Below are 9797 nucleotides of genomic sequence, written 5' to 3'. Positions count from 1 at the left end.
TGGTCTTGGCTGGCTGTTCTCGCTGATCTTCTGGGGGAGGGGCCTGTTGCCGTGGTTCTCAGGTGTCTTTGCCGGAGGCGGAATTGCCCCGCCCTTGCCGGTCCGGGCTAAGTCATCTGCTCGGGTTTGCTCTCCGGAGCTTTTGTTCCCTGCAAGCTCTCCGTACAGCTTTGGAGGCGGAGAGTGAAAATGGCGGCCTCCCAGTCTCCGCCCCGGCGGAGCCGAGAACTCGGGGTCCCGCTCCTCAGTGCGCCCCCAGAGAAAAGCCGTCAGTCACTCCCGTCTCCCCGGTCTCCGGCCACACTCCGTACTCACCCGGCCTGTGACCGCGCCTTTCTATCTGGCACCCGACCCCGGGTGGAGTCTCCAAACCCAGCAGATCCCCACGGTGCGCTCCCGCACCTCTCCTCCCGGGGGAAGAAGGTGAGTCTCCCCGGATCTGCCGCTTGTTGGGTCCCTGCTGGAGGAGCAGTGGCCCGACTGTGCCGCGGATCACGGTCTATGACAACCCCGAGCTGAGAGCCCGCGCCTGGGCTCCGTCTCTGCAGCCGGCTTCCCCGCTCCGATCCCTGGGAGCTCTGCCGCACTCAGGCACCCCCGGTCTTTCTGTGACCCCGAGGGTCCTGAGACCACACTGTCCCACGAGGGTTCCACCCCCCACTTCGCCACCGGAGTGACGTCCCTCAGCGGAGCAGACTCTAAAAGTTCCGATTCTGTGCTCCGCGGCTCTATCACTTGCCAGAAGCGGCCGACGGAGGCCCCTCCCCCGCCGTCTATCCTCCCGAATATCGCCTCGGATTCACTTCTCCGCACGTCCTACCTTCCAGAAAGTGGTCGCTTTTCTGTTCAGAGAGTTGTTGCTATTCTTTTCTTCGATCTCCTGTTGAGTTCGTAGGTGTTCAGAATGGTTTGATCCCTATCCAGCTGAATTCCTGAGACCAGACGAAATCCAGGTCTCCTACTCCTCCGCCATCTTGCTCCGCCCCCTCCTGTGGGGTACTTTCTTTGTGATTATCGTGGGGCTGACATAAAACATCTTATAGTTATAAAAACTGGCTTCAAGCTGATAATAACTTAATTTCAGCTGCATACATACCAAAACTACATTTTTACGTCTGCCCCCCACTCTCTGTTATTATGTCACAAATTACATCTTTCTGTATTGCGTATCCATGAACATATTTTTATAGTTACTTTTCACTTTTGTTTTTAACTCGTCTAACAGCATTAGAAGTGATTTACACACCACTATTATGGTGTTTCAGTATTCTGTGTGTGTCTGTATATTTGCCCTTACCAATGAGCTTTCTTTCCATCAAATGCTTTGGTGGTGTTTCTAGCACCCTTCTGTTTCAACCTATAGACCTCTCAAACCTTTCCTCTGATGTGTCTTCTCTGGGATTGGACATGTAAATTCTGAATTAGATGCATCTGCCAGCTTCTTTTTTCAGGAGCTTGCAATCTTTTCTTCTTTGGGCATCTGTCTGCAGTAATGCAGGGGCTCTTGAGCCAGCTCTTTTTGTTTCTGGCGCTGCCAAGGCTTCTAGAGTATTCCAAGTCCCACTGTGTCAGGTGAGACAAACACCAGTCCTGTGGGCAGCGCCCTGAAAAGTCAGAACGTTGGACTTAAACTCCACTCTTCTCTTTCTCCCAAGAAGGGAACCTCTGTCCATTCTACTGTGGGTTTTCTGAAGCAACAGCTCGGCAGCAAGGCTCCTGTATGTCTATGCCACTGGGTCCCATCTGTTCTCTGAGACAGGTGAGACAGAAGTCAGTCCCTTGGGAAGCCCCTTGAAGAGCCGGAAGATCAGATACTCCCCAGAGTGGAGCCAGGAGTTGGGGTTTTTCTTCCACTCACTGCACTGAGCCAGAGGGAGGCGGTATGGTGAGCGAGTGCTCCAAACCATACCCTTTGTTCTCAGTGGCCCCCCAACTCATGCCATTTCCTGTCAGCACCTAGAGTAGAACAAGACAGAAACCAGTTCCTCGGGCAGCTCCCTGAAAAGCCTGAACGTTGGATGTAATGTCCAGTCTTCTCTTTTTCTCCCTAGAGAGAAGCTGGGAGCTGGGAATTTTCTCCTTACCCACAGTCCTGATCCAGGGGGAGCTGCTAATGGTGAATCTGTGCCACAAATTTTGCTACTGGCTGTGGTCAGGCTAATTTTGTACTCACCTGGGATGCAGGAGCCACTTAACTGGTTTTTGGATTTCTCACAAATGGAATGGTTCCATGTATTATTGAATCAGTGTCTTTAGATAGGAAAGGATCCCCATTCTGCCATCTTGCTGACATTACCACACAGACGGTTTATATCCTCATTGTGGGGGTGGTTTGTATACATTTGTCCCAACTCACCAGAATATACATCTCACTGTATGTACATTATATATCAATAAAGTTGACTAAAAATAAATTCATAAAAAATTAATGTAATAATTTTTTTTTAACCCACAGTATGGCCTAAACTGCTCCTAGATACTTTCCTTCAGTACTCAACAGTTTATATATCTACCATTAAATTCCACTTAGAAATAGCATTGCATGGATAAAATTTTCTGATATATGGGCTATGCTTGCTTTTACTGTTTATTTCTTTCTCTTCTCAAGATTGATTCCAGCCAGACTCTGTATTTTTCAGGACAGTGAGGAAGTCATCATGCAGGGATCGCCATTTCTAAATAAAAAGTAAGTTACATCCTACATATATCACTGCATCCTTGGTGCCTGAACAAATGTCTGATATGTAGTAGAAACTTGTTAACATTTCTTTGAATAAATGAGTAAAATTTCCTTCTTGGACAGTCCACTGTCAAAATAGTGAAGAAAACTCGGCCTTCGAGTCAGATCCTGTTTTTAAACCTTGACTTTGCCAGTTAGGAGCTGTATGGTCTTAGTCTGAGCTCATTACTCCCACCTGTAGAAAGGGGTAAGAATAATCCAGCACATGTGAGGTGAGCTCCCCACAAGCTGGACATTTCTGTTTATCATTTTCTGTTGCTCATGGTTGATAGAGCCCAGCAGTGCCCAACATGAACTAGGCTTTCAATAAATGTTGGCTTCTTTAATTGCATGTTTACAGCCATTGTCATGCTCTCAAAGCTCTCTCCTTGGCCAACTGGGAGCTCAAGAATCACATGAGAGTGGAGCCTGGGTGGAGGGATTCTCATCTGCTCATACCTTACTCTGTCCACTCTCCTCTACAAGGCTGAGGCCCGCAGTCCTGCGTTCTCTTTCTTCTTGCCTCTCTAGTTCTCATATGTCTTGGATGTAGCTTCTGGTCCCAGCCTATGCTGTGCAATCTTGACTTCCTCATCCGTGTTTTCCCAGCACCATTTGTTGAAGGGGCTGTCTTTTCTCATTGTGTATTCTTTCCTGCTTTGTCGGAGATCAATTGATCATATAATTGTGGGTTTATTTCCATGTTTGTTCTATTCCATTGACTTAACGTGTCTGTTTTGTGCCAGTACCATACTGTTTTAATTACTACCACTTTGTAATATAACATGAAATCTGGGATTGTGATGTCTCCAGTTTTTTTTTTCTTTTTCAAGATTGCTCTGGCTATCTAAGGCCTTTTGTGGTTCCAAATAAATTTTTAGAATTGTTTGTTCCAGCTCTGAAAAATGCTGTTGGTATTGTGATAGGGATTGTATTAAATCTGTAGATTGCTTTGGGAAGTATGTTGGGTCATTTTAATCTTAGCCATTCTGGTAACTTGGAGTGGTGGTATTTGACTGTGATTTTGTTTGTTTGTTTGTTTGTTTGTTTATTTAAAAGATTTTATTTATTTGAGAGAGAGAGCACACAAGCAAGGGGAGCGGCAGAGGGAGAGGGAGAAGCAGACCCCACTGAGCAGGGAGCCTGATGTGGGACTCGATCCCAGGACCCCGAGATCATGACCTGAGCTGAAGGCAGACGCTTAACCAACTGAGCCACCCAAGTGCCCCTTCACTGTGATTTTAATGTGCATTTCCCAATTATATGTTTTTATGTGTGTATTGACCATTTAACTAGTCTCTATTTTGTGAAGTGTCCTAGTTTTTTGCCTATCTTTTTAAAAATTGAATTATCTATCATTTTCTTATTGACCAGTAGTTTTTTAATATACTCTGTATATGAATTCTTTGTCATATATATAGTATATAAATATGTATGCATATATTTATATATTATATAAAAAATATAGAGAAAGATTAATGAACAACACAGGAAATGTAAAAGCCAAAAGAGAAAGGATGACAGATACCCTCACACACACAAAATATTTGGTGTTCAGAATAATGAAAGACACCAAGACACCATATCATATAACAGACACCACACACACACATATACACGCACATATGATATGTATGATATATAATATTGTATCATATATATATATAATTTACTATATATATAAATATACTATATGTATAATTGAACCAGCCAAATCCATTCCTGAGTTCAGAGAAATGAAATGAGTAATATGATCACCCATACACATTTATAAGAATGTTCATACCAACTTTATTCCCAATATCCCCAAACTGGAAATAATGAAATATTGAGTGGATAGAAAAATGGTGGCATTTTCATAATATGGGATACCACACAAAGAATACATTGCAGCTGGATTCAACAACATGAGGGAAGGAAGTCAGACACAAGATAGTATATATTAGGATTCTATTTGTATAAAGTTCAGGAACTGGCAAAACAAATATTTATTGATAGTCATCAGATAGTAGTTACAGTTGGAGGGAGGGAGGGAGTAGTTCTATTTGGAGCCCGGGGAGCTGGACATACTCTCTCCTGACGTAGGTGGCGGGTAGAAGTTACCTGCGCTGTGTCCGAAGATTTGCACTCTTCCCCACATATGTCACCATCTCTTGCAGCTCGGCCCTTGAGCGGAAGGAGTTTTGTCTGTTGTGTTTACTGTCCAGAATGGAGCTGTCACATGGCAGGTGCTCCGTGTTGAAGGAATGTGAACCGGCTCAGTTTTCACAGGGAAATAGCGGCCCGTGGTAGCCACAAACCAGATTTTAGTGTTGGATCTACTTTCCTTCAAACACGTTGCTTGTTAACTGAATTCTGCTTAGAAAGGATTAGCCTGCAGAAGGAGCCCACTTCAGGATGTATGTGCGGAGGAAAACCACGGTGGCCTGGTTGTGACCGGCAGCTGCACGGCTGTGTGGCGGATCCCAGAGTTCCGGGAACACCCCGGCTGGTTCTCAGAGACCCATCTAGATGGCTGCGAGGAGCTCAGTCATGTGTTCGAGGAACCCGGAGACATTCTGGCCTGCATTCAAAACGGGGATTTTAATAAGAGTCTAGGAATTAATCTATAACAAGAATGAAAGTTAAGAAGAGCCAAGTATACAGGAGAACTTGATGTTGGACAAAGGTAGCATTTTAATTCTATTGGGGACTTGATGGTGAATTTGAAAAGTAGTTCTGGGTCAGCTGGCCACGAGAAGAAAAATGCTAGCTTCCTATTCACACTACGTATAGAATTAAATTTGGGATCGATTAAAGACCCATGTGTAAGAAAGAAAAGATGAAAGATGTGAGAAGATAATTTATGAGACTATACTGATCTCTTTAAGAGTAGGGAGACACACTTAAGCAATGTAGGAAATCTATAAGCCAAAGAGAAAGATGGGCAGATATTATCACATAGGAAATTTTTCTTCAAATGTTTGGCATGTTAAAAGACACCATAAACTGAGCCAAAATGACAACCTGGAGAAAATATTTGCTGTGAATATAATAGATAAAGAGTCATTTACTTTGTAAATATAAAAGAGCTGTTACAGATTTGTAAGATGAAAGAAAGTAACTCAATAAAAAAAGGAAATATGAAAACTAAAGATATGAGCAGGAAATGCGGAGGAAAGCGTGTATCTACAGATGTCTAGTAGCCAGCAAAATGCAAGTCAAAAACAATAAGAAGATGCCATTATCTTATTGATCAAATGGGCAAAAATGAATTCACGTTGTCATTTCTTTGGTTGTTTAGGGGTTTTTTTGGACATTCCATCCTTAAATGCTTTTCAGAGGGTAAAGGGAACCTTAATATTTCCCTTAGAAGGTGGGGGACTTTTGGTTGAGAAGGTCACATGCATAGCATAAGTTGGAAGCCTGACCAAGCCAAGGAAGGCGGGGCTGGAGCCTCCCCCCATGCCCAGCTCCTGAGGAGGAGCCAGCTCCCAAAACAGGCCCCAGAACCCATGTACATTCTCACCTCCCAACATTTTCTGGGAACAAAACCTTAAAGGGATACTCTTCTCTACCTTTGTGAAGAAAAAGACAAAACCTGTGCCTCAGGCAAAGAGAGGATGGCCTGTCCTTTTAATGTCCTGTCAGAGTACCGTGTGACTGGCCCGCCCAAGGCTTATCTAAACATGTAGGAGAATGCACTTTTGTTTGGCTTGTTACTCACTATTGATTAAAAGTCTAGACTTAGTGAACCCACATGTTAATTGATAATTTTTGCCTATCAGCAATATCAGTGATTTCTGTCCCGTACAAAAGTTAACCCCAGGGGCGCCTGGGTGGCTCAGTCTGTTAAGCGTCTGCCTTCGGCTCAGGTCATGATCCCGGGGTCCTGGGATCGAGCCCCGCATCGGGCTCCCTGCTCAGTGGGAAGCCTGCTTCTCCCTCTCCCACTCCCCTTGCTTGTGTTCCCTCTCTCGCTGTCTCTTTCTCTGTCAAATTAATAAAATCTTAAAAAAAAAAAAAAAAAAAAGATAACCCCAGCGGTTGTGGTTTTATTGTCTTACAGGTATTACCCAGTTTTGTAGCTGGCCTAAACTTACTCTAGCATTCCTCTTTCAGATGCCTGTGCACACTTCGTTTCTCAAATATTTTTCGGACTAGTTTCACCATCCTGCTCATTCTCTCATCAGTTAATTGAATAGATCTTTTATGAGTCACGGTTTTAACTTTTTGAAAACTACACTTCGATACTCTTTCTTAATGTTACCCAGTGTTTAAAGCCCAGCCTGATGCTCATTTTTTCTAGAGATCTCTAACGGCCCCAGACAATCTCTACCTGCTCTGAACGACCATAGCAACCACGTTTTCCAACCAGGAGCCCTGAGGTTTCTTGAAAGTGCTGGGAGGCTGGGAAAGGGAGAAGCTGAGAAGTGGGAGGGACATGTTGGTGATGGTCGTGCCTGTCGGCCCCACCGCCCTATCTTAGGGACTGTTTTTCTCGTACACAAGGAAGCGTGTTAGGCTTTGCAGGCTGTGTGGTCTTTGTCCCAGTTACTCAGTGCTGCCTGGCAGCAGAAATCGGCCGTCGACAAGATATAACCAAATGAATATGGGTGTGCTCCAATAAATCTTCCTTTATAAACACTGAAATTCAAATTTCATATAATTTTCACATTTTTTGATTTATTATTTTTCTTTCAGTTTTTTGGCCATTTTAAAATGGAAAAACAGTCTTAGTCTTAGGCTGTACGGGAGCAGCACACAGACTCACTCACAGCCTGCCAGCCCCCGGCCTCCTACGGCGTTGAAGGATCCTGCGATTCTTCCATTGATCATCTGTGGTCTATACTATTGTTATTATGTTGTTTGGTCCAGGTCTCATGTCCTTAACCAGGTTGTACGTATGTGAGGGTAGGTATCTCATACTTCTTTGGAAACCTCCTAAGGACCAAGTTCATTGTTTGCAGCACAAGCACGATGAATGTTGAGTAGGAGAAAGAGGTTTGCCAGGCATCAGCCTGGCCTGAGGAAAGTCTGGGTAGGACCGGCTGCTCCTTAGAGCGGGTGGGAGGGTCAGGAAGCAGCAAAGCGGACAGCACCCTCAGAGAAATCCTTGAAAGACACCCAGGGAATGGAGTTGGATGCCATGTAGCACTTTGACTAAGATGGAGAGTAACCAGGAGGCAGATGCCCCTTTCCCATCACAGTGAAGCCACCAGAAAAAGCCAGCTCCGACCTCCTTGGGGGCCTGCAATGCCCTTCTGTCTCTAAGGATCAGGCGCTGATGAGGGAAGCTTTCTCCAGGCTGGTCCTTTGACAAGGGCACACCTTCCCACGATCTGACATATAGTCTCTAACTGATTGCTCATTTCCAAAAAAGTCTTCCTCACTTTCCATCCTCTCTCCTTCCCAACACGCACGCGCGCACACGCACGCACACACACAGGCTTGGGCAGGCCTCCATGGCAGGGCCAGCGCTCATCTTCGTAATTACTGTGCCTTGAAAGTAGCTGGGACATCATCGGGACTCAGTAGCTTTTCTTTTTCTTTTTTTGGAATGGGGCTTTTAAATAGCACCTCCTTTAATGCAGCCATTCAAAGGTGTCTGAAACATCTGATTTTCATCTGGTTTTATCTTTGTGGCCAGGGAGCGTGAAGGGGCAGGAAGGAGAAGAAACTAGACTCGGGTTTTCACGTGAATCCTCATAGATGCCCCCTTTAAACTCCAGGGTGGTGAGCACCATTGCTGGACCCCACCCTGGAGGTTCCCATTGAAGAGGTCTGGGGAAGGAGCCAAAATCGTGCATGTCTAGCAAATTCCTGGGACAGGCTGCCACTGCTGATGTGGGACCAAACTTTGGGAGCCAGGATCCAGTGCTCCAGAAGATTAGCTCCATGGCTCCCCTATACCACTAGCAAGTTTGGGAACTCATCTTTTGACTAGGTGGCCTCCAGCCTTATGATCAACCTTCCCTCTCCAATCCCCGACCTCCAATCTCCATCCCAGCCCACATCACCGCTGTCCTCTGGCCAGGACAAAGGAGGATTAAAGCAGCAAAATAGGATCTATCAACTCACCAAAAAAGAATCTGAGATTCTTTCACATTGAAGTACAAAAAAGTGACAAAAGCTTTGGTTTACATGAAGGAATTAGCCTTGAAGAGGGAGTATAATTTTTGAGCTAATAGAGTGATCCTCCAAGAGGAATTTGGGGTTTCATCTAGGTGGAAAAGCTTTTCCCCCCAGGAAATAATACTGGCCACACCCACCGTCAGAGATACTTCCATCTACGGGGGGTGTTTACTACCCGGCCTGGGTCACAGGGCGGAGGAGAGGGGCAGCCAGATCCTGGAGATGTCTGTATCGTACTTTGCATGACAAGGAAATCTGCCAGAAAGGCATTTCTGAGCACCGGGTGTTACACGCAACTAATGAACTGTTGAACACAACATCGAAAACTGATGATGTCCTATATGTTGGCTAACTGAACATAATAATAATAAATATATAAATAAAATTCAACCCTGTTTTGCCCCGGCTTAAATCCTCCACGTCCAACGAGTGCCCTCGGGATTGAATTGGAACTGCAGCAATCCAGGCCCCTGCTTCCCTCCCCAGTCCCATGTCAGGAGATATCCTCCCCTACCAACACACATGCACGCACATTCACACACATGCACACATGCCTATACATGCACACTCCCACGCACGCACGCACACGGATGCACACACACATGCACACATGCATGCACACCTCTCCTCCAACCGTTCTTTCTTGGGCTTTGCACATTCTCTTCCCCCTTCACCTTCCTCACCCCCTGCTTTCTCTCTGTATTCTCACGGGGGTTAAGACTACCCTTACACTTCCTCTGCGAAGATTTTCCTGACCCAGAGGAAAGAATATATCTGTCCCTCACTGGCTCCAAAACTACGCAATGACTGCTTGATCCCTGTAGGGCCCCCGGGGGCAGCTACCCCAGGACACATCTCTCTCAGTTGATTGCAACGATCTGTTTACTCCTTTTCTCCCATTACACTGTGAGCTCCTTGAGAGCAAGAAGTGTGTCCCTAGACCCTAAAACATACCTAGCACACA

This window comes from Phoca vitulina, unplaced genomic scaffold, assembly GCF_004348235.1.
Source record: "Phoca vitulina isolate PV1807 unplaced genomic scaffold, GSC_HSeal_1.0 scaffold38, whole genome shotgun sequence".
Taxonomy (NCBI): domain Eukaryota; kingdom Metazoa; phylum Chordata; class Mammalia; order Carnivora; family Phocidae; genus Phoca; species Phoca vitulina.
Note: the sequence above shows the minus strand (reverse complement) of the source record.